This window comes from Oncorhynchus mykiss, chromosome 6 (genome assembly GCF_057628025.1).
Source record: "Oncorhynchus mykiss isolate SJ-2025 chromosome 6, ASM5762802v1, whole genome shotgun sequence".
In the NCBI taxonomy this organism is placed as follows: domain Eukaryota; kingdom Metazoa; phylum Chordata; class Actinopteri; order Salmoniformes; family Salmonidae; genus Oncorhynchus; species Oncorhynchus mykiss.
Genome location: NC_143027.1, coordinates 51,879,154 through 51,904,865, shown reverse-complemented (window position 1 = coordinate 51,904,865; position 25,712 = coordinate 51,879,154). Strand labels below are relative to the sequence as shown.

Genomic DNA, 25,712 nt, shown 5'->3' with positions numbered 1-25,712 from the left:
TCAACTCGTCGTGTTTGGAGGACAAAGAATGCTGAGTTGCATCCAAAGAACACCATACCTACTGTGAAGCCTGGGGGTGGAAACATCATGCTTTGGGGCTGTTTTTCTGCAAAGGGACCAGGACGACTGATCTGTGTAAAGGAAAGAATGAATGGGGCCATGTATTGTGAGATTTTGAGTGAAAACCTCCTTCCATCAGCAAGGGCATTGAAGATGAAACGTGGCTGGGTCTTTCAGCATGACAATGATCCCAAACACACCGCCCGGGCAACGAAGGAGTGGCTTCGTAAGAAGCATTTCAAGGTCCTTGAGTGGCCTAGCCAGTCTCCAGATCTCAACCCCATAGAAAATCTTTGCAGGGAACTGAAAGTCCGTGTTGCCCAGCAACAGCCCCAAAACATCACTGCTCTAGAGGAGATATGCATGGAGGAATGGGACAAAATACCAGCAACAGTGTGTGAAAACCTTGCGAAGACTTACAGAAAACGTTTGACCTCTGTCATTGCCAACAAAGGGTATATAACAAAGTATTGAGATAAACTGTTGTTATTGACCAAATACTTATTTTCCACCATAATTTGCAAATAAATTCATTAAAAATCCTACAATGTGATATTCTGGATTTTTTTCTTCTCATTTTGTCTGTCATGGTTGAAGTGAACCTATGATGAAAATTACAGGCCTCTCATCTTTTTAAGTGGGAGAACTTGCACAATTGGTGGCTGACTAAATACTTGTTTGCCCCACTGTATGTGACAATCCGCTGTAATCAGGAGATGAGATCAGTCATGCTGAGACCAAGGTCTCTTTTACAGATGAGCCCTATATCAAACATACACATCAAGTGTACACTGTACTGTACACTGAGTGTACAAACATTAACCTCTTTAACCTATAGGGGCGCTGTGTCATTATTGGATAAAAAGACGTGCCCGTTTTAAGCGCAATATTTTGTCACGAAAAGATGCTTGACTATGCATGGAATTGACAGCCTTGGAAAGACACAACTCTGACGTCTCCAAAACTGCAAAGATATTATCTGTGCGTGCCCCAGAACTAATGCAACAGGCGAAACCAAGATGATGTTTCATACAGGAAATGCCCCGGATTCTGAAGGCGCTGTGTTCCAATGTCTCCTTATATGGCTGTGAATGCGCCAGGAATGAGCCTGCGCTTTCTGTATATTCCCCGAGGTGTCTGCAGCATTGTGAGGTGTTTGTAGGCATATCGTTGGAAGATTGACCATAAGAGACTACATTTACCTGGTGTCCCGCCCGGTGTCCTGTGTGCGTAATCAGTAAGTCCATGCGCGTTCCATTTCTTCAGAATTGAAAGTAAACTGCCACGATGGATTTTATCGTCGATAGATATGTGAAAAACACATTGAGGATTGATTCTAAACATCGTTTGCCATGTTTCTGTCGATATTATGGAGTTAATTTGGAAAAAAGTTCGCGTTTTAATGATTTTTTATTTATTTTTTTCTCCTTACCCAAACGTGATGAACAAAACGGAGTGATTAGTCGACACAAATAATATTTTTTGTAAAAACGGAACATTTGCTATCTAACAGAGTCTCCTCATTGAAAACATCTGAAGTTCTTCAAAGGTAAATTATTTTACTTGAATGCTTTTATGGTTTTTTGTGGAAAATGTTGCATGCTGAATGCTAGGCTTAATGCAATGCTAGGCTATCAATACTCTTACACAAATGCTTGTTTAGCTATGGTTCAAAAGCATATTTTGAAAATCTGCGATGACAGTGTTGTTAACAAAAGGCTAAGCTTGAGAGCAAATAGATTAATTTCATTTCATTAGCCATTTTCATGAATAGTTAACGTTGTGTTATGCTAATGAGCTTGCTGATAGATTTACACAATCCTGGATACAGGGGTTTTTTCATAGCTAAACGTGACGCAGAAAACGGAGCGATTTGTCCTAAACAAATAATCTTTCAGGAAAAACTGAACATTTGCTATCTGAGAGTATCCTCATTGAAAACATCTGAAGTTCTTCAAAGGTAAATGATTTTATTTGAATGCTTTTCTGTTTTTTTGTGTAAATGTTGCCAGCTGAATGCTAATGCTAAATGCTACGCTAAATGCTACGTTAGCCATCAATACTGTTACACAAATGCTTGTTTTGCAATGGTTGAGAAGCATATTTTGAAAATCTGAGATGACAGTGTTGTTAACAAAAGGCTAAGCTTGAGAGCTAGCATATTTATTTCATTTCATTTGCGATTTTCATGAATAGTTAACGTTGCGTTATGGTAATGAGCTTGAGTCTGTATTCACAATCCCGGATCCGGGATGGGGAGATCAGAAAGGTTAAGAACACCATCCTAATATTGAGGTCACACCCCTCAACTCATTGGGGCATGGAATCTACACGGTGTCAAAAGCGTTCCACAGGGATGCTGGCCCATGTTGACTCCAATGCTTCCCACAGTTTTGTCAAGTTGGCTGGATGTCCTATGAGTGGTGGACCATTCTTGGTACACACGGGAAACTGTTTAGCATGAAAATCCCAGCAGCGTTGCCGTTCTTGACACAAACCAGTGCGACCTGGCACCTACTACCATGTCCCGTTCCATCAGAAGAAACACATTGTGTCCTGTTTTTCAGGTAGTTTTCAAACCAAATGCAAGCTGCCTGACTGAGGCCAATTTCAGACAGTCTACAAATTAATAATAAATGGTCAACAGTGTCAAAAGCCTTCAACAGGTACATGAAAAGGTCAGCACAATGCTGCCTTTTGTCCACGCAATTTACAGTCTCATTTATCACCAAAGAAGCAGCAGATATAATGCTATGATATGGCTTGAAACTCGACTGGTGGACAGTTAGAATACATTTTGAAGCTAGAAAATATCTAAGCTGAGTGTTGATTAAATATTATTTTTAATTGCTAGGCAAGATAGTTAATGTCAGAGGGGCAACCACCTTCGTGGAGAGGGAGTACATGGGCAGCCTTCCAGGCCTTAGTGATAGCACCCAAAATAATTGTCAGATTAAAAATATGTGTCAATGATTCCACAATTAGGGGAGCAGAAAGCTGCAGTAAGAAAGATGCTAGACTCTGACACAACTTGATAAAGCAGAGAGGGAGATAAATTTCCACACTTCAGTGGATTAACTGTTTTCCAAAATTTTGACAGATCACCAGCAGAGTCTAAAAACATATATATAACCGTAACATGCAACAATTTTAAGATTTTACTGAGTTACAGTTCATATAAGGAAATCAGTGAATTTAAATCAATTCATTAGGCCCTAATCTGTGGATTTCACATGACTGGGAATACATATTTGAATCTGTTTTTAAAAAAGTAGGTGCGTGGATCAGAAAGCAAGTCAGTATCTGGTGTGACCACCATTTGCCTCATGCAGCGCAACAAATCTCCTTCGCATAGAGTTGATAATGGCCTGTGGAATGTTGTCCCACTCTTCAATGGCTGTGCGAAGTTGCTGAATACTGACAGGAACTGGAATAAGCTGTTTTACACGTCTATCCAGTGCATCCCAAACATGCTCAATGGGTGGCATGTCTGGTGAATATGCAGGCCATGGAAGAACTGGGACAATTTCAGTTTCCAGGAATGTGGCTGTGCTTTATCATGCTGAAACATGAGGTGATGTCAGCAGATGGATGGTACTAAAATGCTCACTAACAGGGATGTAAACAAATTTGTGCACAAAATTTGAGAGAAATAAGCTTTATGTGCGTATGGAACATTTATGGGATCTTTTATTTCAGCTCATGAAACATTGAACTAACACTTTACATGTTGTGTCTATATTATTGTTCAGTGTATTTCTTAATTGCCTGAAAAGCTGCCAATCAGCTACAATCCGTTCTTCTATTTTTGGCCAAGGCCTGATTTATCGTCATAACAAGATCTGAAAGTTCTATAGCGAATCAAGGATTCGTTCAAATTTTTACTGCAAGGCGTTTAACACTAGATCCACTGGGCCTCAAGGGACCCTCCTTTTTTCTGACCACAACATTCTAACAGTGTAATTCATTCATTTCACATATGCTAGGGCAAAAAAAAAGATCACTTGATTGTGTTTATTAAGGTGTTAGGTAACATGTATATAGCCTCGTTATTGTTATGTCATTTTCAATGTTTTTAAATAGGATATCCAATAGGCCTCCCTCTGTAGTAGAAGGATCTCGATGTTACCTCCACCATGCTCAACGTCTGTGTATTTGAGGGAGGAGATGGGATGGTTAGCTTCAACAAAGTGAGCTGAGACTGGATAGTCAGTGTTCTTACACCTGATTGAGCTGCGGTGTTCAGCTATGCATTGTTTAAATTGTATTTTTTTTTGTCCTATGAAGGCTTTCCCACATGAACAGGTGATGAGATAGATTACTCCCGTGAGATGATACCACTGACAGGGATTTTTCAACCTGTATGTGTGTGTCTGAAGCAGGATGTTTTTGTAGTGCTATTATTGCACTGTGAGCATGAGCCACATTTATAGTTCCCATTTGGAATGGGTGTCAAGAGAGTCTGAGTGGGCTCAGGGTGCAGGTCAAATCTCACTAAGCTATCCCCAATATTGCGACCACACTTATAGACCACCAGTGGGGGTTATTTGAAGAGGTGTGACATTTCTTGTCTGAATGCAGAATATGCCAGTGCTTTTTCAGGATTGTTTTAATTTTCTCTGAACACTTGGGGTACTTAGTGCAAAATACTGTTGCATTGTTTTTCTTCTTTGGTTTAGTTTTCAGCAATTCCTGTCTTGGTTTTTGAAATATTTTCATCATTTCAACATCAAGAGTTTTTTGTACTTGCTAGTGTACAAGTTCGCCAAATCAAAAGTGGCCAGCAGGGTGCCCTCTGGTATCCTTCCTAAGCCCTCTTCAATGAGATCATCTGACTAGTGTCTTTTATATTATATTCTCAACCATCGGATTAATGTGGTGGTCCACAAATGTAGAAATGTTGAACGTCACAGAGTCAATTGCTGCTACAATGGATCTACCTGGGGTAGGAGACACTTGTGTTTTTCAGCGACTGTATGAAAGGTTGGTATCTTAGGAAATGTCACACATTGAAACCCGCTTTGTTTTATAGCTTACAGTTTGTTCACCATTAGTCAGCACCTCTACACTAAATCATTTTCTCTGGATGTGCGCCAGCTCATGCTCTTTATTGGTTTATAAACTTACCATGGTATACTACATTAACGCTATATGTATGGGCCATTTTGTTACTTGGTAGCTACTAGCAGCAGACCCTATGTTGTGGATAATCTACAGCTATTTTGGACTGTCCCTACTGTAACGTTAACATTAGTTAGGCTTCACTAACTAGCGTTACTGTTTTAGGTGGAGCTATTCTTCGCTACTTTTCAAATGAATACTACATAATATTTCACATATTATCTTGATAGATATGCCTTTTGTTGTGATATTTCACATAACATCTTGCAAGATATGCCTTTTGTTTTGAGAAATGGCAGAGAGAAAGCATGAGACACTTTGTTGTGTTAAGCGTCGCTTAGGTTAGACTGCTCCCTTTAAAGCAGTCTTACTGTTTGACCTACGATGCTGATAGATTCGGGTTTGACTCCCTCATATCTCAAAATCCAGTAGTCCACCTTTCTTTATCTATTTCAAGTAATTCCTTTGGCTCCGCAACTTTTATTTTTCCCAAAGATCAGAAAGATAAAAACAACCTAACTACAGTTGAAGTCATTAAAACTTGTTTTTCAACCACTCCACAAATGTCTTGTTAACAAACTATAGTTTTGGCAAGTTGGTTAGGATATCCACTTTGTGCATGACACAAGTCATTTTTCCAAAAATTGTTTACAGATTATTTCACTTACAGTGAATTGCATCACAATTCCAGTGGGTCAGAAGTTTACATATACTAAGTTGACTGTGCCTTTAAACAGCTTGGAAAATTGCAGAAAATGATGTCATGGCTTTAGAAGCTTCTGATAGGCTATTTGACATAATTTGAGTCAATTGTAGGTGTACCTGTGGATGTATTTCAAGGCCTACCTTCAAACTCAGTGCCTCTTTGATTGACATCATGGGAAAATCAAAAGAAATCAGCCAAGACCTCAGAAAAAGTCTGGTTCATCCTTGGGAGCAATTTCCAAACGCCTGAAGGTACCATGTTCTTCTGTACAAACAATAGCACGCAAGCATAAACACCATGGGACCACGCAGCTGTCATACCGCTCAGGAAGGAGATGCGTTCTGTCTCCTAGAGATGAACGTACTTTGGTGTGAAAAGTGCAAATCAATCCCAGAACAACAGCAAAGGACATTGTGAAGATGCTGGAGGAAACAGGTACAAATGTATCTATATCCACAGTAAAACGAGTTCTATATCGACAACCTGAAAGGCCACTCAGCAAGGAAGGAACCACTGCTCCAAAACCACCATAAAAAAGCCAGACTACGGTTTGCAACTGCACATGGGGACAAAGATTGTACTTTTTGGAGAAATGTCCTCTGGTCTGATGCAAAGAAAATTGAACTGTTTGGCCATAATGACAATCGTTATGTTTGGAGGAAAAGGGGGGATGCTTGCAAGCTGCAGAACACCATCCCAAAAGTGAAGCACGGGGGTGGCAGCATCATCTTGTGGGGGTGCTTTGCTGCTGGAGGGACTGGTGTACTTCACAAAATAGATGGCATCATGAGGAAAGAAAATTATGTGGGTATAATGAAGCAACATCTCAAGATATCAGTCAGGAAGTTTAAGCTTGGTCGCAAATGGGTCTTCCAAATGGACAATGACCCCAAGCATACTTCCAAAGTTGTGGCAAAATGGCTTAAGGACAACAAAGTCAAGGTATTGGAGTGGCCATCACAAAGCCCTGACCTCAATCCTATAGAAAATTTGTGGGCAGAACTGAAAAAGTGTGTGCGGACAAGGAGGCCTACAAACCAGACTCAGTTACACCAGCTCTGTCAGGAGGAATGGACCAAAATTCACTCTAATTATTGTGGGAAGCTTGTAGAAGGCTACCCGAAACGTTTGACCCAAGTTAAACCATTTAAAGGCAATGCTGCCAAATACTAATTGAGTGTATGTAAACTTTTGACCCACTGGGAATGTGATGAAAGAAATAAACGCTGAAATAAATCATTATCTCTACTATTATTCTGACATATCACATTTTTAAAATAAAGTGGTGATCCTAACTGAGCAAAGACAGGGAATTTTTACTCTGAATAAATGTCAGGAATTGTGAAAAACTGAGTTGAAATGTATTTGGCTAAGGTGTATGTAAACCTCTGACTTCAACTGTATATGGCACAAAGTACAGCCATATCTGGGCAAATCCCCTGTATTATTCAGTTTTACACCAATTTGGGGCAATGACAATGTCACACATGGTAAAAATGACTGGGTGTTTAAAGAATGGGCAAGAAAAGTTATTGTTAAAGTAATGGACTTATACAATGATAAAGGGGCTCATGTCGTTTGGAACTTAAGTGAAGATTTAACTTACCACAAAAGCATTTTTTTTTAAATACTTAAAATTGAGAAGCTTTATTTTTTCCAGTGTAAAACAATCGGCCTTCAACCTCCTTTGACCCCTTTAGAAACGCTCTCTGTTAAAAGGTGACACTTTTTTTTTGCACTGAAACATGCTGGGGAAATTAAGGTTTTAATTAATTAAGCAACAAGGATTATGATCTACAAGATCAGTCTCTATGTGTAAATTAAAAAGTGGTTAATGTGAACCTAAGTCAGAGCTAAAAAAAAATGTAAAGAGAGCAATCCAATGATATTTGTTGCCTAGAATTTACTGCAACTGACACTCTTGAGAAAAAATACACTAATATTGCAGTTGGCCATGACAGCCTTTATAATAGAGTGTTTGTAACCACACACATTTAAATATTGCACTTGGGAAAAACATCTTAAACTAGAAATAGAATGAATTAAACAGGCATTCTATTTTTGCTCTTATAGTGGCCACAATGGTAGACATCGATAAAGTGCACAAGGCTACATGTGTGCAAAAATAATGATTACTGAGTAAAACATTTTATAACCACCCCTCACTGACACACAAGTGTTAATGTCAAATTCAACACAACAAAAGCAATATATTTGGGCTACACTGTACATTATTACATTGTACACTTTCTGCCTGTGGACATCTGTTCTACAACGTGCCAGCAGGGCATAATACCGTTTGTTGGCATAATTGATCTCTTTCAGGCAGAGAGTACACCAAGCATACCCCTTTATATCCAATGTTTTAAAAAAATGAGAAAGAGGCAGTGTGTGGTGTTCCTTTCACCTCTATAGAGGCATCCAGCTTAAGCCAGGCCCAGCTCCAGCTCCAGCTCCAGCTCCAGTACACTTCATCTGTGAATCCACTTGTTTAACAAGCAATGCCTCATTTTCACCTAATTCTCTCATTCTGAAAATTAACCACATACTGTAGAGGGAAAACATTAATTAACAGATAGTGGTTAGTTCTTTAGCTAGTTAACTAGTTAACATTTCACACATATTGCCAGAGTCCAGTAAGCAACTAACGCATTATAACTTGAGGAACGGCAAGGAGTCGTATACCAGTTAATACTGCAGCGAATTGGTTAGGTTACTAACGTTAGCACATCCGATGTTGTAATGTTAGCTAGCTAACGTTAGCTGTCTGACTTTATTAGCCAGCTAATTTTCATAAACTCAATAATCTGATCAGATAAATTGGCTAATGTTGCTCAACATTTGTCTGGCTAGCTAATGGAGAATTCAAACCAGCTAGAAAGATTCTTAACCATGCTAACAATACTTGTTCCATAACACTTTCTCTCAAGCCTCAAACTTTCCAAACGCCAGTTGTTTTTCGGGTACAGCTCATGAAGTACTCTTCATCACCTTCTCACCCCCGTCTCCGTGGTCAAGCTTCTTACCTAACATTACCTCTTCGTTATCGTTCAGGAGAAGCTCTGCTGTAAATTAACTGGAAAGCTGCCTTTCCACTCTCCGCTGTCTTTCTAGAGCGCGCTAATGCTGTAACTAGCAAGTTTGTTCTCTCTTCAGTTGGTTCTCTCTTCAGTCACGTGCTGCGCTGCATTCTGTTGTTATGTGAACGATTGGCTGAGCCTTGGATACAGCCAGTATTGCTCCAAAGCCCCCTCCCCTCCCAAACTTTTCTCATCGGATCTACACGAATCACGTAGGTCAACAATTTTGGATTTAAAACAGTGACTTTCGCCAAAAGGTGACTAGTATGCATCCCTGTAATAAAATTGTTCTGTTCTGTCATTTGTGTCTGGAAGTAGCTAGCAAGTTAGCTTGGGTGCTTGACTTCAGTTGTTAGTACAGAATGCTCGGATTGACCCTTAAAGAGATGGGTGGGGCTAAAGCTTAAGAGGGTGTGAACAAGATAATTTCAAATGTTGCTACATAGACCGATTTGAGCCGGTCGGTCACTTATTTCTGAAATTGTTAATTGTCCTATTTGGAACTAATAAATATGTGTTTAAGAAAACGAAAATATCACATTTACATAACTATTGAGACCCTTTACTCAGTATGTTGGCAGCAATTACAGCCTTCTTGGGTACACCTGTATTTGGGGAGTTTCTCCTATTCTTCTCTACAAATCCTGTCAACCTCTGTCAGGTTGGAGGGGGAGTGTTGCAGCACATCTAGTTTCAGGTCTCTCCAGAGATGTTTGATTGAGTTCAAGTCCGGGCTCTGGCTGGGCCACTCAAGGACATTCAGAGACTTGTCCCGAAGCCACTCCTGCGGTTGTTGTCCTGTTGGAAGGTGAACCTTCGACCCAGCCTGAGGTCCTGAGTGCTCTGGAGCAGGTTTTCATCAAAGATCTCTCTGTACTTTCCCTCAATCCTGACAATCCTGACAGAGGTCTCCCAGACCCTGCAGCTGATAAGGGTCTTCCGTCTAGCCACTCTACCATAAAGGCCTGATTGGTGGAGTGCTGTAGAGATGGTTGTCCTTCTGGAAGGTTCTCTCATCTCAACAGAGGAACTCTGGAGCTCTGTCTGACTGACCATCAGGTTCTTGGTCATCTCCCTGACCAAGGCCCTTCTCCCCCAATTGCTCAGTTTGGCCAGGCGGCCAGCTCTAAGAAGAGTCTTGGTGGTTCCAAACTTCTTCCATTTAAGAATGATGGAGGCCACTGTGTTCTTGGGGACCTTCAATGCTTCAGAAATGTTTTGGTACCCTTCCCCAGACCTGTGCCTTGACTAATCCTGTCTTGGAGCTATATGGACATTTCCTAGACCTCATGGCTTGGTTTTTGCTCTGACAACTGTGGGATCTTATCTAGACAGGCATGTTTCTTTCCAAATCATGTTCAGTCAATTGAATTTACCACAAGTGGACTACAATCAAGTTGTAGAAGCATCTCAAGGATGATCAAAGGAAACAGGATGCACCTGAGCTCAATTTCAAGTCACATAGCAAAGGGTCTGAATTGGGTCTGAAACATTTCTAAAAACCTGTTTTCGCTTTGTCATTATGTGGTATTGTGGATAGATTGATGAGGAAAACGATTAATTTAATTAATCTTAGAATAAGACTCTACCATAACAAAATGTGGAAAAAGGGAAGGGGTCTGAAAACTTTCCAAATGCACTGTAAGTGTGATATGTGACTCGTTTCAGGAAACTAGGTGTATGTCGCACGTCTTCACAGGAGAGGCATTATATCAAAATGTGTTTTTTGGGCAGAAATGTCTTCTAGAACATGTGCCTTAATAACAAATGTGTATTCCTTCCACAAGTACAAATGAAAATGTTAAATTACGAGCCTAGTTGGTTTAGCCACATAAAAAGACAGTCACCTTCCAGCTAGCCATGACTGGCTGAGATAATGGATGTCCTGGACATGATGGGAGATGAGTTTGGATTGGTCTGCCATGTAGGATACTTCTGTTTATAAAGTGAGCGGCTGAGTTTGTGTTGATAGCCCTTGCTCCACGCCATTTTTGAAAGATATAACGTTAGCCATCGAGAAAGACAAAAGTTTTACTACTTTTCTCAACAACATTGATGCCCTGAATTTAGCAGGCGCATTTGACAGATCGGTTGGAAAAAGTGATGGGCTACTTTCTGTACACACCACAGTCAGTTTGAACCGGAGTGACTTGACACAATACTTCCCAAACAAGATATAGCTACAAACAAAACGGAGTTGAATGGTTCCAGTCTGCCATGAAATGTTCATCCATGTATACAGGAAAGAGTCTAGCTACATTTTCAGATACTGTACGTTTCTAATTTTGTCAGAAAATCATTTTCATTGGAAAAGCGTACAGTTCGCTAGCTAGTGAATGTTGGCTTGCTAGCTAAAGTTAGTTGTATGATCTGTGTAGTATTATTTTTTGATTCAGAAATCCATTTGCATTGCTAGTTATAGCCTAATGTTAGCTAGCTAACATTGAACCTGGTTGGTTAGCTTTAGCTACCTGCAGATTCATACTACAGCTATGACAATGTTTGTATTGGTAGTAGTATGAGTTGGGATTATGCTGATTCATTATTTAGCTAGCTACATGTCTAAACAAAATACTCTACCTCGCCAGATGATTACATGACCCATCAAGTTAGCCAGGTGTGTCTGGGGGTGATTATGGCCATCTATTGTATTTCATGAACATGTGTACATGTCTAGACAATAGTGACCCATCTACTTAGCTAGATGTGGCTGGGTGGTTGTTATAGCACTTCATTCACATAACCAATCCATTTAAAGTGTGTCAAGTAAGCATCAGCTAATAATGATCAAATATTGATTAAATAATTTTATCTGGTTACTCTGTTTTTGATATTGCTACTATGCAAGTAACCATTTCACTGTATCGTTTACACCTTGTGTATCCTGTGCATGTGACAAATAAATTTGATTTTATTTGATAAAGTGTGTGTTTACCAGAGACGGTAATGTGAAGAACAACATGACCTGCACCAAAGTCAGATTAGGATATAGGCCAAGGACTAGATAACTCCAGGTATAAATACACTTTATTGTAAGCTACTATTTTTAACACTTTTAATCTTGAAATCTTTGGTTGTTTACTACTACTAAACTACCTTACTCACTCTGTTTAGCACATGGCCTCACATGTCAATTCTTAAAGAGATGGGTGGGGCTAAGGTTTAAGAGGGTGTGTACGATGCAAAAAGTTGGTACAAAACCCGTCGTGCACCAACACACAAACATACAATCAAACAAACAATCTCCGACAAGGACATGAGGGGAAACAGAGGGTTAAATACACAACATGTAATTGATGGGATGGGAACCAGGTGTGAAGGAAGACAAGACAAAACCAATGGAAAATAATTTTAAAAAATGGATCAGTGATGGCTAGAAGGTTGGTGACGTCGACCGCCGAACACCACCCGAACAAGGAGAGGGCCTGACTTTGGCGGAAGTCGTGACACAAGGCAGAACACAGAAAAATTACTGGCAAACGCTTGGTAATTAATACCGGTCCAACCTGCTGTCCTGTGCCAGCAGCCACTAAGCATAAAAGCGGGCCAACCAGTCAAATAGTAAAGAATAATACACGTGGTCCTTTGGGAATACAAACTTGCAGGCATTAAACATGCCCACAGTATACTGGTAGGGTATCCTATTAAGGCATGGAAATATAAAGCTCAGTGGCTAGTCTTAGGTAGCGACTAGACTAATTAGTACTGCACCATCTAGGCTGTCCAGCCGCAGCTAGTTGGTAAAAGCTCATTTTGCCATGTCAATAAAATACTATATTGTCCTTGTAAAAACATGCCAACACATACATACCATCCTTGTTTATAAAGTTAAGTTACTAGAAGAATAATTGTCAATTTTGGCAGGTTGGAGGCACGTCTCTCATCAAGAGATGAGTTCACTAGTTAGGTGGTCCTTAGTCACGTTAGAATGCCTAGTGTATTAGGGCCAGGGGCAAGGTATGGGCCTACAAAGGCTAGCTAGTCATATACCGTCTGTCCTGTGGATGGATGTAGGTGCGTGACGATGTATTCTTTGGCCCTGGTTGGGTCCACGAATGTCTTCTGCTCGCCGGAGGGAGTAGTGATCTTTAGCACTAGTGGGTAGAGAATGCTGAACTTGGACTCCCGGCAGCGATCTAGGAGCCCCCTCACCTCGTTGAAGGCTGACCTCTTTGTGGGTGATGGGAGCCGTTCGATGATGCCTTACGAAAGACACCATCCTTCTACTGAAAGTAGTGGAATTTGACTATGATGGGTCTGGGCGACTCCCCATTCTTCGGTGCGGACTGTAGGCTTCTGTGCGCACGGTCAAGGGTGTGGGCGTAATCGAGGACTCCACCTTAGCCAGCACAGTCTGTTCAGACTTAATGATAAACAACATTACCTTAGATAGGTCGTGGGGGTCAGAGTCCATGTCAGTGTCCGGTGAGCCCGAGGCTTTAGCAGAGGCCTGCTCTTTTGTGACTCATGGCCATTGTTGTTTCAACATTTTACGATGAAAAGGCAAAAATGTCTGGATAAAATGCCAAATTAGTGAATTGGGTTTGATTCCTAATTAAAGGTTACAAAATGAATATGGTAGGGGAGGTGTTGGTGAAGTATTAATAGTAAATAGTTTGCCCTAGATAGGAGCACCAAGAAAACACGTATTCACATGTTGCTGCTCACCAGCACCCCTTGTGATTACATAATTATGCATCGTTCACTTACCCTCACTCATCAACTCACCCATTCTCACCCTTACTCCCCATCATACTTTACATTGTTTATTTCATCTCAGTGAGAGGGAAGGTGGAGAAGGAAGACTGAACAGAAGAAGTTTCATTCTGGTCTCAACAACTCTATTTTGGGCTACACGAGCTTCAGCTCATTCCTAAATTCCTTGGTAGGAAGGATGGTTGCAGGTTTAGGTAACAAATAAGGACAGCTGGCATCACAAATATAACATATTTTAATTTCATAACAGTCACAAGGATGTCTTTTTAGATTGTATTGTCTTTTCCATTTTATTGGTCACATAAACATGGTTAGCAGATGTAATTGTGAGTGTAGCGAAATGCTTGTGCTTCTAGTTCCGACAGTGCAGCAATATCTAACATGTAATCTAACAATTCCACAACATCTACCTAACACACACATATGGATGAGCAATGAAAGATGATAGTCAAGGACGCAATAGAAAAAATACAGTATATACATATGAGATGAGTGATGCAAGATATGTAAACATTATTAAACTGGCATTATTAAAGTGACGAGTGGTCCATTTAATAAAGTGGCCAATGATTTCAAGTTTGCATGTAGAAAGCAGCCTCTCTGTGTTAGCGATGGCTGTTTAACAGTCTGATGGCCATGAGATTGAAGCTGTTTTTCAGTCTCTCGGTCCCAGCTTTGATGCATTGTACTAACATCGCCTTCTGGATGGTAGCGGGGTGAACAGACAGTGGCTCGGGTGGTTGTTGTCCTTGATAATCTTTTTGGCCTTCCTGTGACATCGGGTGCTGTAGTTGTCCTGGAGGGCAGGTAGTTTTCCCCTGGTGCACTGTGCCGTCAACACCACCCTCTGGAGAGTCTTGTGGTTGTGGGCGGTGCAGTTGCCGTACAAGGTGGTGATACAGCCCGACAGGATGCTCTCAATTGTGCATCTGTAAAAGTTTGTGAGGGTTTTAGGTGACATGCCACATTTCTTCAGCCTCCTGAGGTTGAAGAAGCACTGTTGCGCCTTCTTCACCACACTGTCTGTCTGGGTGGACTATTTCAGTTTGTCCATGATGTGTACACTGAGTAACTGAAACCTTTCCACCTTCTCCACTGTTGTCCCATCGATGTGGATAGGGGGGTGCTCCCTCTGCTGTTTCCTGAAGTCCACGATCATCTCCTTTGTTTTGTTGACGTGCCCTCACCTCATCCCTGTAGGCTGTTTTGTCGTTGTTGGTAATCAAGACCACTACTTTTGTATCGTCTGCAACTTGATGATTGAGTTGGAGGCGTGCATGGCCACACAGTCATGGGTGAACAGGGAGTACAGGAGGGGGCTGAGCACACACCCTTGCGGGGCCCCAGTTTTGAGCATCAGTGAAGTGGAGATGTTGTTTCCAACCTTCACCACCTTGGGGCGGCCCATCAGGAAGTCCAGGACCCAATTGCACAGGGCGGGATTCAGACCCACGGTCTCAAGTCTAATGATGAGCTTGGAGGGACCTACAGTGTTGAATGCTGAGATATAGTCAATGAACAACATTCTTACATAGGTATTCCTCTTGTCCAGATGGGATAGAGCAGTGTGCAGTGTGATGGCGATTGTATCATCTGTGGACTTATTGGGGCGGTAAGCAAATTGAAGTGGGTCTAGGGTGACAGGTAAGGTAGGGTGGAGGTGGTATGATCCTTGATTAGCCTCTCAAAGCACTTCATGATGACAGAAGTGAGTGCTATGGTGCGATAGTCATTTAGTACAGTTACCTTTGCCTTCTTGGGTACAGGAGCAATGGTGGCAATCTTGAAGCATGTGGGGACAGCACACTGGGTTAGGGAGAGATTGAATATGTCCGTAAACACACCAGCCAGCTGGTCTGCTCATGCTCTGAGGACGCGGCTAGGGATGCCGTCTGGGCCGGCAGCATTGCAAGGGTTAACATGTTTAAATGTCTTACTCACGTCGGCCACGGAGAAGAAGAGCCCACAGTCCACGTGGGTGGCACTGTATTATCCGCAAAGCAGGAAAAGAAGGTGCTAAATTTGTCTGGAAGGAAGACGTCGGTGTTCGTGATGTGGCTGGCTTTCTTTTTGTAGTCCGTGATTGTCTGTAGACCCTGCCACATACGTCTCGTGTCTGAGCCGTTGAATTGCGATTCCACTTTGTCTCGATTCTGACATTTCGCTTGTTTGATTGCCTCGCGGAGGGAATAACTACACTGTTTGTATTCGGCCATATTCCCAGTCACCTTTCCATGGTTAAATGTGGTGGTTCGCGCTTTCAGTTTCGTGCGAATGCTGACATCTATCCACAGTTTATGGTAGGTTTTAATAGTCACAGTAGGTAAAACATCTCCAATACACTTCCTTATAAACTCACCTCACCAAATCAGTGTATACGTCAATATTATTGCCTGAGGCTACCCGGAACATGTCCCAGTCTGCATGATCAAAACAAACCGATTGGTCAGACCAGCGTTCAATAGTCCTTAGCACGGGTACATCCTGTTTGAGTTTCTGTCTGTAGGAAGGGAGGAGCAAAAGTTAGAGTAGCAGTGACCCAGTGTTTTACCAGTGCGAGTGCTACAGTCAAAATGCTGATAGAATTTAGGTAGCCTTGCTCTCAAATTTGCTTTGTTAAAATCCCCAGCCACAATAAATGCAGCCTCAGGATATATGGTTTCCAGTTTGCATAAAGTCCAGTGAAGTCCCTTGAGGGCCGTCATGGTATCGGCTTGAGGGGAGATATGCATGGCTGTGACAATAACCGAGGAGAATTCCCTTGGGAGATAATATAGTCAGCACTTTATTGTGAGGAATTCTAGGTCAGATGAACAAAAGGAGTGAGTTCCTGTATGTTGTTACAATTACACCATGATACATTAATCATGAAACATACATCTTCCCGGAGAGATGTTTATTCCTGTCGGCGCAACGCACATAGAATCCAGGTGACTGTACCGACTCTGACAGAATATCCCGAGAGGGCCATGTTTCCGTGAAACAGAGTATGTTACATTCCCTGATGTCTCTGGAAAGCAACCCTTGCCCTAATTTTGTCTACCTTGTTATCTAGAGATTGGACATTAGCTAACAATATACTCGGAAGCGGTGGGTGGTGTGCGCACCTCCGAAGTCTGACCAGAAAACGACTCCGTCTGCCTCTTCTCCGGCGCCGTTGTTGTAGGTCAGCCTCTGGAATCTGTATAAATGCCCTCGGTAGTCCGGACAAAGGAGCCGCTTTGGGAAAGTCGTATTCCTGGGTGTAGTGCTGGTAAGTTGACGTCACTCTGATATCCAATAGTTCTTCCCAGGTGTATGTAATAACACGGAATACTTTATGGGTTAACAATGTAAGAAATAATACATAAAAAACATCAAACATTACTCTACAGTCCATCTTCCTCACCCGATTCACCTGTTGAGGTAATACTCATTCAGCCCGTATCTCAGCACATATGGATATGCAGCTGTTAGAGTGGAAAATAAAGACCTTAACGCTGAGAGTCCTTTTGAATAGGAGTAATTTCTCCCACACACTCTGCAGTATCTCCTCTTAGTGGCATGCACACACACACACACACACACACACACACACACACACACACACACACACACACTGTAGTATTCCATAATGACAAACTCTCACAATGCCTTGGGCTCTTACACAACACAGCCACCCCCTCAGTGTGTGCGTGTGCATACCACATGACGCAGATGAGAGAGACAACACCTCGTCCCACACACACCCACTGTGAGGCTGTCACCTCCACACACAGCCACACAAATGTAAAAAAACATTCACACGCCTCAACCAGACTCAAAGAGAGAGAGAACATGTGAGGTGAAGGAAGAGAGAGAGAAAGGCAGAAGAGATGGAGAGACCAGGAGAGAAAGGGAGAGCTTTCACAACAGAAGGACCTGACAGTTTTAAGATGAGGAAGACTTCTGTTATTTTACTTAAACCCACTTGCTTGTGAACTGGATCCATCTACTCTGCAGACAGCGACACACACACATCGAGAGACCTCAGCGTGGTAAGTGAGCTGTTCCTACATCTGAGAACATTAGCCTTCACATATGAATAGCATCACCTGAAACATGCTCTCCGCCTGTGTTGCTATATGAATGCAAATATCCCCATGTTGGGCAATCAAGTTTTATTGTGTTTCATTGTTCTTGGCGTGACTGTATCCCTACTAGAAGTTTCAATCTAAAGATACAGCTATTCTGTGACAGTAGAGCCTGTTATGTGGTAAGGTATTAGTATAATGTTTCTGGTCTGCCAATTTATATGAACAAAAAAATAGGACAACTAGTTGTTTTATATACTGTATATATATGTTGTATTTTATTGGACACAGGAGAGATATTGGGGAAGATAGACAGAGAATGTGTCAGAAAGGCAGTGGTGAATGATTTGAACCCACGCCGACACCATGTGTACAAACATGCATGTGCTGTAGGGGGAGGCACTAACAGTTAGACCGCCGAAGCCAATGGGAACAACTGATTAACATTAAACTCACTTTAACTACAAATATCAATCATGTATGTCACAGAACACAATCAGTTCTAAATTACAACAATAACCATACAACGCATACATACAGTGCCTTCAGAAAGTATTTACAGCTCTTACAACTTTTTGCCTACACACAATATCCCATACCGTCAAAGTGGATTTTTTGTTGTTGTTGTTGACATTTTCAGAAATGAATTACAAATAAAAAGCTGAAATGTCATGAGCCAAAAGTATTCAACCCCTTTGTCATGACAAGTCTAAATAAGTTCAGGAGTAACAATTTGCTTATTAACAAGTCACATAATAAGGTGCATGGACTCACTCTGTGTGCATTAATAGTGTTAATATGATTTTTGAATGACTACCTCATCTCTGTACCTCATATATACAATTATCTGTAAGGTCCCTCAGTCGAACTTCTGAAGTGTTTTGTGATTCTTTCTGGGTAATTCTTTCTGGGTAAAACATCTTTAGTTTGTCAATGAAGTTTGAAATTAATAAAGTTCCATTGTAACGCTTTATTTGACACTTGCATCTGAGCATCACAGTTATGATAGAACCATTATTCCTATATAATGCCATGATGACTGCAAAAGAGCTCCGTGAATATCTACACTACAGTGTTATAGGAATCACTCCGTTCAGCCCAACGGGCTATTTTAGGAGACCATGGAGAGAAAACTAACTACAGTCGTGGCCAAAAGTTTTGAGAATGACACAAATACTAATTTCCACAAAGTTTGCTGCTTCAGTGTCTTTATATATTTTTGTCAGATGTTACTATGGAATACTGAAGTATAATTACAAGCATTTCATAAATGTCAAAGGCTTTTATTGACAATTACATGAAGTTGATGCAAAGAGTCAATATTTGCAGTGTTGACCCTTCCTTTTCAAGACCTCTGCAATCCACCCTGACCCATTCTTGCATAATCTATTATTGCAAAATCAATGCTTGGAGTTTGTGGGTTTTTGTTTTTCTACCCACCTCTTGAGGATTGACCACAAGTTCTCAATGGGATTAAGGTCTGGGGAGATTCCAGGCCATGGACCCAAAATATTGACTGTTCCTGGATGGTTGGGAGAAGTTGCTCTCGGAGGATGTGTTGGTACCATTATTTATTCATGGCTGTGTTCTTAGGCAAAATTGTGAGTGAGCCCACTCCCTTGGCTGAGAAGCAACCCCACACATGAATGGTCTCAGGATGCTTTACTGTTGGCATGACACAGGACTGATGGTAGCGCTCACCTTGTCTTCTCCGGACAAGCTTTTTTCCGGATGCCCCAAACAATCGGAAAGGGGATTCGTCAGAGATAATGACTTTACCCCAGTCCTCAGCAGTCCAATCCCTGTACCTTTTACAGAATATCAGTCTATCCCTGATGTTTTTCCTGGAGAGAAGTGGCTTCTTTTCTGCCCTTCTTGACACCAGGCCATCCTCCAAAAGTCTCGCCTCACTGTGTGTGCAGATGCACTCACACCTGCCTGCTGCCATTCCTGAGCAAGCTCTGTACTGGTGGTGCCCCAATCCCGCAGCGGAATCAACTTTAGGAGACAGTCCTGGCACTTGCTGGACTTTCTTGGGCGCCCTGAAGCTTTCTTCACAACAATTGAACCGCTTTCCTTGAAGTTCTTGATGATCCGATAAATGGTTGATTTAGGTGCAATCTTTCTGGCAGCGATATCCTTGCCTGTGAAGCCCTTTTTGTGCAAAGCAATGATGACGGCACGTGTTTCCTCGCAGGTAACCATGGTTGACAGAAGAAGAACAATGATTCCAAGCAACACTCTCCTTTTGAAGCTTCCAGTCTGTTATTCAAACTCAATCAGCATGACATAGTGATCTCAAGCCTTGTCCTCGTCAACACTCACACCTGTGTTAATAAGAGAATCCCTGACATGATGTCAGCTGGTTCTTTTGTGGCAGGGCTGAAATGCAGTGGAAATGTTTTTGGGGATTCAGTTAATTTGCATGGCAAAGAAGGACTTTGCAATTCATCTGATCACTCTTCAAAACATTCTGGAGTATATGCAAATTGCCATCATACAAACTGAGGCAGCATATATTGTGAAAATTAATATTTGTGTCATTCTCAAAACTTTTGGCCACGACTGTACATGGAGTGTGATCAATGCTTACTTTACAAAGATGTTAAGACTATTCTAGCCTTGATTTCCACGCTACAGACCGAATGTCAGACACTATACAGCGTCTAGCTTAGCGAGATTAAGGGCATTCTTTTTTGAAGGAATCAGAAAATAACTATTCTCTTTCACCTCACAGGCAGTTGGGAATTGGGAAGGATCGGGTTTCTTTCTCTTTCTGTATAACTAAATAAAGAACACCATTGTAAAACATATATGTGTAAAAATAAAATATCTTGCAGAAAAAAACACCATTACTTTCGCTGACAACAAAGAAGAAATGGTGCAGTAATGTGGAGAAGATGAGCGTCAATTGTGTAGTTTAAACAGTTGTAACTGTTTAAAGTGGTTCTTTAAGTGTGTTGTTGTTGTTTACCAGGAGAGTTGGTCAGGTAAGTTCTCCTTTTATGGACCTTCCGCTGCTGGACCCAGGCAATACATCACCATGAAACACTAGAAGGACATCCAGATGTTCAACTGGCCAATGGAATCCTGATTTATGATTTATATCTCTGCTTACACACACCTTTGGAACACACACAGCTACACCCGCTATAACACAATACCTAGGCCTGGATTCAATCCGAACCGTGCTAAAGCGCAGCTGTGCAACAAAGCAGCTGTGCTACATACACATTAACATCATCAATGTCTTCATTTACCCACACACTTACACACACACAGCCACCTACATACAGTGGGGAGAACAAGTATTTGATACACTGCCGATTTTGCAAGTTTTACTACTTACAAAGCATGTAGAGGTCTGTAATTTTTATCATAGGTACACTTCAACTGTGAGAGACAGAATCTAAAACAAAAATCCAGATAATCACATTGTATAATTTTTAAGTAATTAATTTGCATTTCATTGCATGACATAAATATTTAATCACCTACCAACCAATAAGAATTCCAGCTCTCACAGACCTGTTGTTTTTTCTTTAAGAAGCCCTCCTGTTCTCCACTCATTACCTGTCCACACACTCAATCAAACAGACCCTCCACAACAGACTCTCCACAAGACTCTCCACAACCTCTCCACAATTGCCAAGACCAGAGAGCTGTGTAAGGACATCAGGGATACAATTGTAGACCTGCACAAGGCTGGGATGGGCTACAGGACAATAGGCAAGCAGCTTGATGAGAAGGCAACAACTTTTGGCGCAATTATTAGAAAATGGAAGAAGTTCAAGATGATGGTCCATCACCCTCGGACTGGGTAATCATGCAAGATCTCACCTCGTGGGGCATCAATGATCATGAGGAAGGTGAGGGATCAGCCCAGAACTACACAGCAGGACCTGGTCAATGACCTGAAGAGAGCTGGGACCACAGTCTCAAAGAAAACCATTAGTAACACACTACGCCGTCATGGATTAAAATCCTGCAGTGCACGCAAGGTCCCCCTGCTCAAGCCAGCGCATGTCCAGGCCCGTCTGAAGTTTGCTAATGACCATCTGGATGATCCAGAGGAGGAATGGGAGAAGGTCATGTGGTCTGATGAGACAAAAATAGAGCTTTTTAGTCTAAACTCCACTTGCCGTGTTTGGAGGAAGAAGAAGGATGAGTACAACCCCAAGAACACCATCCCAACCGTGAAGCATGGAGGTGGAAACATCATTCTTTGGGGATGATTTTCTGCAAAGGGGACAGGACGACTGCACCGTATTGAGGGGAGGATGGATGGGGCCATGTATCGCGAGATCTTGGCCAAAACATCCTTCCCTCAACAAGAGCATTGAAGATGGGTCGTGGCTGGGTCTTCCAGCATGACAATGACCCGAAACACACAGCCAGGGCAACTAAGGAGTGGCTCTGTAAGAAGCATCTCAAGGTCCTGGAGTGGCCTAGCCAGTCTCCAGACCTAAACCCAACAGAAAATATTTGGAGGGAGCTGAAAGTCCGTATTGCTCAGCGACAGCCCCGAAACCTGAAGGATCTGGAGAAGGTCTGCATGGAGGAGTGGGCCAAAATCCCTGCTGCAATGTGTGCAAACCTGGTCAAGAACTACAGGAAACGTATGATCTCTGTAATTGCAAACAAAGGTTTCTGTACCAAATATTAAGTTCTGCTTTTCTGATGTATCAAATACTTATGTCATGCAATACAACGCAAATTATGTCCTTAAAAATCATACAATGTCATTTTCTGGATTTTTGTTTTACATTCCGTCTCTCACAGTTGAAGTGTACCTATGATACAAATTAATGATCTCTACATGCTTTGTAAGTAGGCAAACCTGCAAAATTGGCAGTGTATCAAATACTTGTTCTCCCCACTATATGTCAGCAATGGTGGTAAGCAAAACTAGGTCTATGACGACGTCGCTACGGAAACCACACCGGAGAGGGAAGTTCATCAGACTGTGAGCATAAAGAAGATGGTACAGGTAAACACACATTCTTTGCAGAGCAAACAGGTAAATACAGGTAAACAGAGACCCAGACATATCTACTGGACTTCCACAGACTGGAAATAACATCCCATCACAGATGTCAAGAAGCTGCGCTGTTACATGAGGAGCTGTTCTTGAAATCATAACTCTTGAAAAAGAGTGCATTTCAATGAGACTAATCTGGATAAACTAAATTAACAAATGTTAAACAAATAATAAATCACAAATAACACAGAGAGACCATCAGCTACACACTAGTGTAAATCCTGTCAGCTATACTGTAGTTAATGCCAGGTGTTTCACCAGCCCATAAGATAGTCTGAAAACAAGCAGCACACACAGAAAAATTTGATCGGTAAATAGAACACTGTGCTTGTTCAACTAAACACTTTTGAAGTGTTTATATGAGAAACACCAGAAAGTGTTGAATTTACACTTTTCAAAGTGTTGCCCTTTTAACACCGATACTTTCCAATGCCAAAGCCTAATATAAATATTTGAAATAAATACAGTACCAGTCAAAAGTTTGGACACACCTACTCATTCAAGGGATTTTCTTTAAGTGTACTATTTTCTACATGATATAGGTAGGTGTTAAGATAGGTGTTAAACAAATCAAAATATATTTTATATTTGAGATTCCCAATGCACCCTTTGCCTTGATGACAGCTTTGCACACTCTTGGCATTCTCTCAACCAGCTTAATAAGGTTGGAATGCATTTCAATTAACAGGTGTGCCTTATTAAAAGTTAATTTGTGGAATTTCTTTCCTTCTTAATGCGTTTGAGCCAATCAGTTGTGCTATGACAAGGTAGGGGTGGTATACAGAAGATGGTATTTTACCAAATAAGGCTAAGTCCATATTACGGCAAGAACAGCTCAAATAAGCAAAGAGAAACGATAATCCATCATTACTTTAAGACATGGTCAGGAAATCAGGAAAATGTGATGATCTTTGAAAGTTTCTTCAAGTGCAGGCGCAAAAACTATCAAGCTCTACGATGAAACTGTTTCTCATAAGGAACGCCACAGGAAAGGAAGACCCAGAGTTACCTCTGCTGCAGAAGGTAAGTTCATTAGAGTTAACAGCACCTCAGATTGAACATCAACTGTTCAGTAGACACTGCGTGAATCAGGCCTTCATGGTCGAATTGCTGCAAAGAAACTGCTACTGAAGGGCACCAATAAGAAGAAGAGTCTTGCTTGAGCCAAGAAATATGAGCAATGGACATTAGACCGGTGGAAATCTGTCCTTTGGTCTGATAAGTCGAAATTGTAGATATTTTGGTTCAAACCGCCATGTCTTTGTGAGATGCAGAGTAGGAGAATTGATGATCTCCGCATGTGTGGTTCCTACCGTGAAGCATGGAGGAGGTGTGATTGTGTGGGGGTGCTTTGCTGATGACACTGTCAGTGATTTATTTAGAATTCAAGGCACACTTAACCACCGTGGCTACCACAGCATTCTGCAGCGATACGCCATCTCATCTGGTTTAAGCTTAGTCGGACTATCATTTGTTTTTCAGCAGGACAATGACCCAAAACACACCTCTGGGCTGTGTAAGGGATATTTGACCAAGAAAGAGAGTGACGGACTGCTGCATCAGATTATCTGGCCTCCACAATCACCTGACCTCAACCCAATTGAGATGGTTTTGGATGAGTTGGACTGCAGAGTTAAGGAAAATCAGCCAACAAGTGCTTAGCATATGAAACTAATTTCAGGAAACTAGGCGTATTTTGTGGGTCACTACTTCACAGGAGAGCCATTTGAACACACTTTTATCAAATCAAAATGCATTTTTTTGGCAGAAATGTCTTCTGGAACATGTGAACATTAATAACAGACTTGTATGCCATCTGTAAATATGAATAAAACTGGTAAATTACGAGCCTAGCCACAGAAAAAGTCACCAACCTTCCCACTAGCCATGATTGGCTGAGATAATGAGTGGGCTGGACATGCCGAGAGATGAGTTCGGATTGGTCTGCCATATAGGACATTTCTGTCTATTTGAGCTGGTCAGTGTGTGTTGGTAATCCTGTCTAACATGGCTTTTTTTATGTATCACGTAGTAGAACTTAGAGCATGTGTTGGTCTCCACTTTCTGGAGGACCGAGTTTTGAAATCAGTGGAATTAGAGAATGATAGTTTAGGAGACGGAGAAAACACCTGTCTGCAGATTACATCTTAAAACTAATGGCAACCATGGCATCATCATTTCAAGTTAAAGTGTAATGTTAGCTAGCTAGCTAACATTAGCTGGCTGGCTCGCTAGCTAACGTTACGTTTATGATCTTACTATTTGTATCTCAGAGCCATTTGCATTGCTAGTTATTGCCTAATGTTAGCTAGATAACATTGAACCTGTTTTATTTTAGCTATCTGCAGATTCATGCAGGGTAGTAACGTCATGAGTTGGGATTATGGTTAATCGTTTACCTAGCTAGCTAGCTACATGTCTTAACAAAAGACTCCCCTATGCAAGTAATCATTTCAATAGAATGTCACTACGACAACTGTTGATAGACGTAGCTGGTAAATCTTGGGCTATCTACTCAGATTTCAGAGCGCTCTCGTCTAAGTGTGCCAGAGCGCAGAATAACTGATGAATTTATGAACGCCCAACACCAGTTGAATATGGCCAGTGTCAGTAAACGTTGGCAAAAAAGTGTCAATTGTTGCCAGCAGCACAGTTTCAGTCACCAACGCTCTGGATAACATAAAAACAGCCTCACCAGCTCTGCTAGGGCGAGTAAAATGGTCAGTGAATGGTTCTCATGTTAGCTTGAGTGCTTGACTGTTGTTGTTAGGACAGAATGCTCAGATCAACCATTAAAGAGATTGCAGGGGCTAAAGCTTAAGAGGGTGTGAACGATACTGAATGGGTGTAGATAAAGAACAGCTCTCCAGTAGGTACCAAAACATTCAAAGGCCATTTTCTCAAAAGTGAAGTTACAAGTTTATCAACTTTCAAAG

At 41.5% G+C, this 25,712-nt stretch overlaps 1 protein-coding gene across 3 annotated transcripts in view; it reads right to left on the bottom strand.

Moving 5' to 3' along the window:
* Positions 1-25,712, bottom strand: part of homer1b (homer scaffold protein 1b) — a 124,841-nt gene that overhangs the window by 32,111 nt on the left and 67,018 nt on the right. The gene's annotated exons all lie outside the window — the stretch shown is intronic.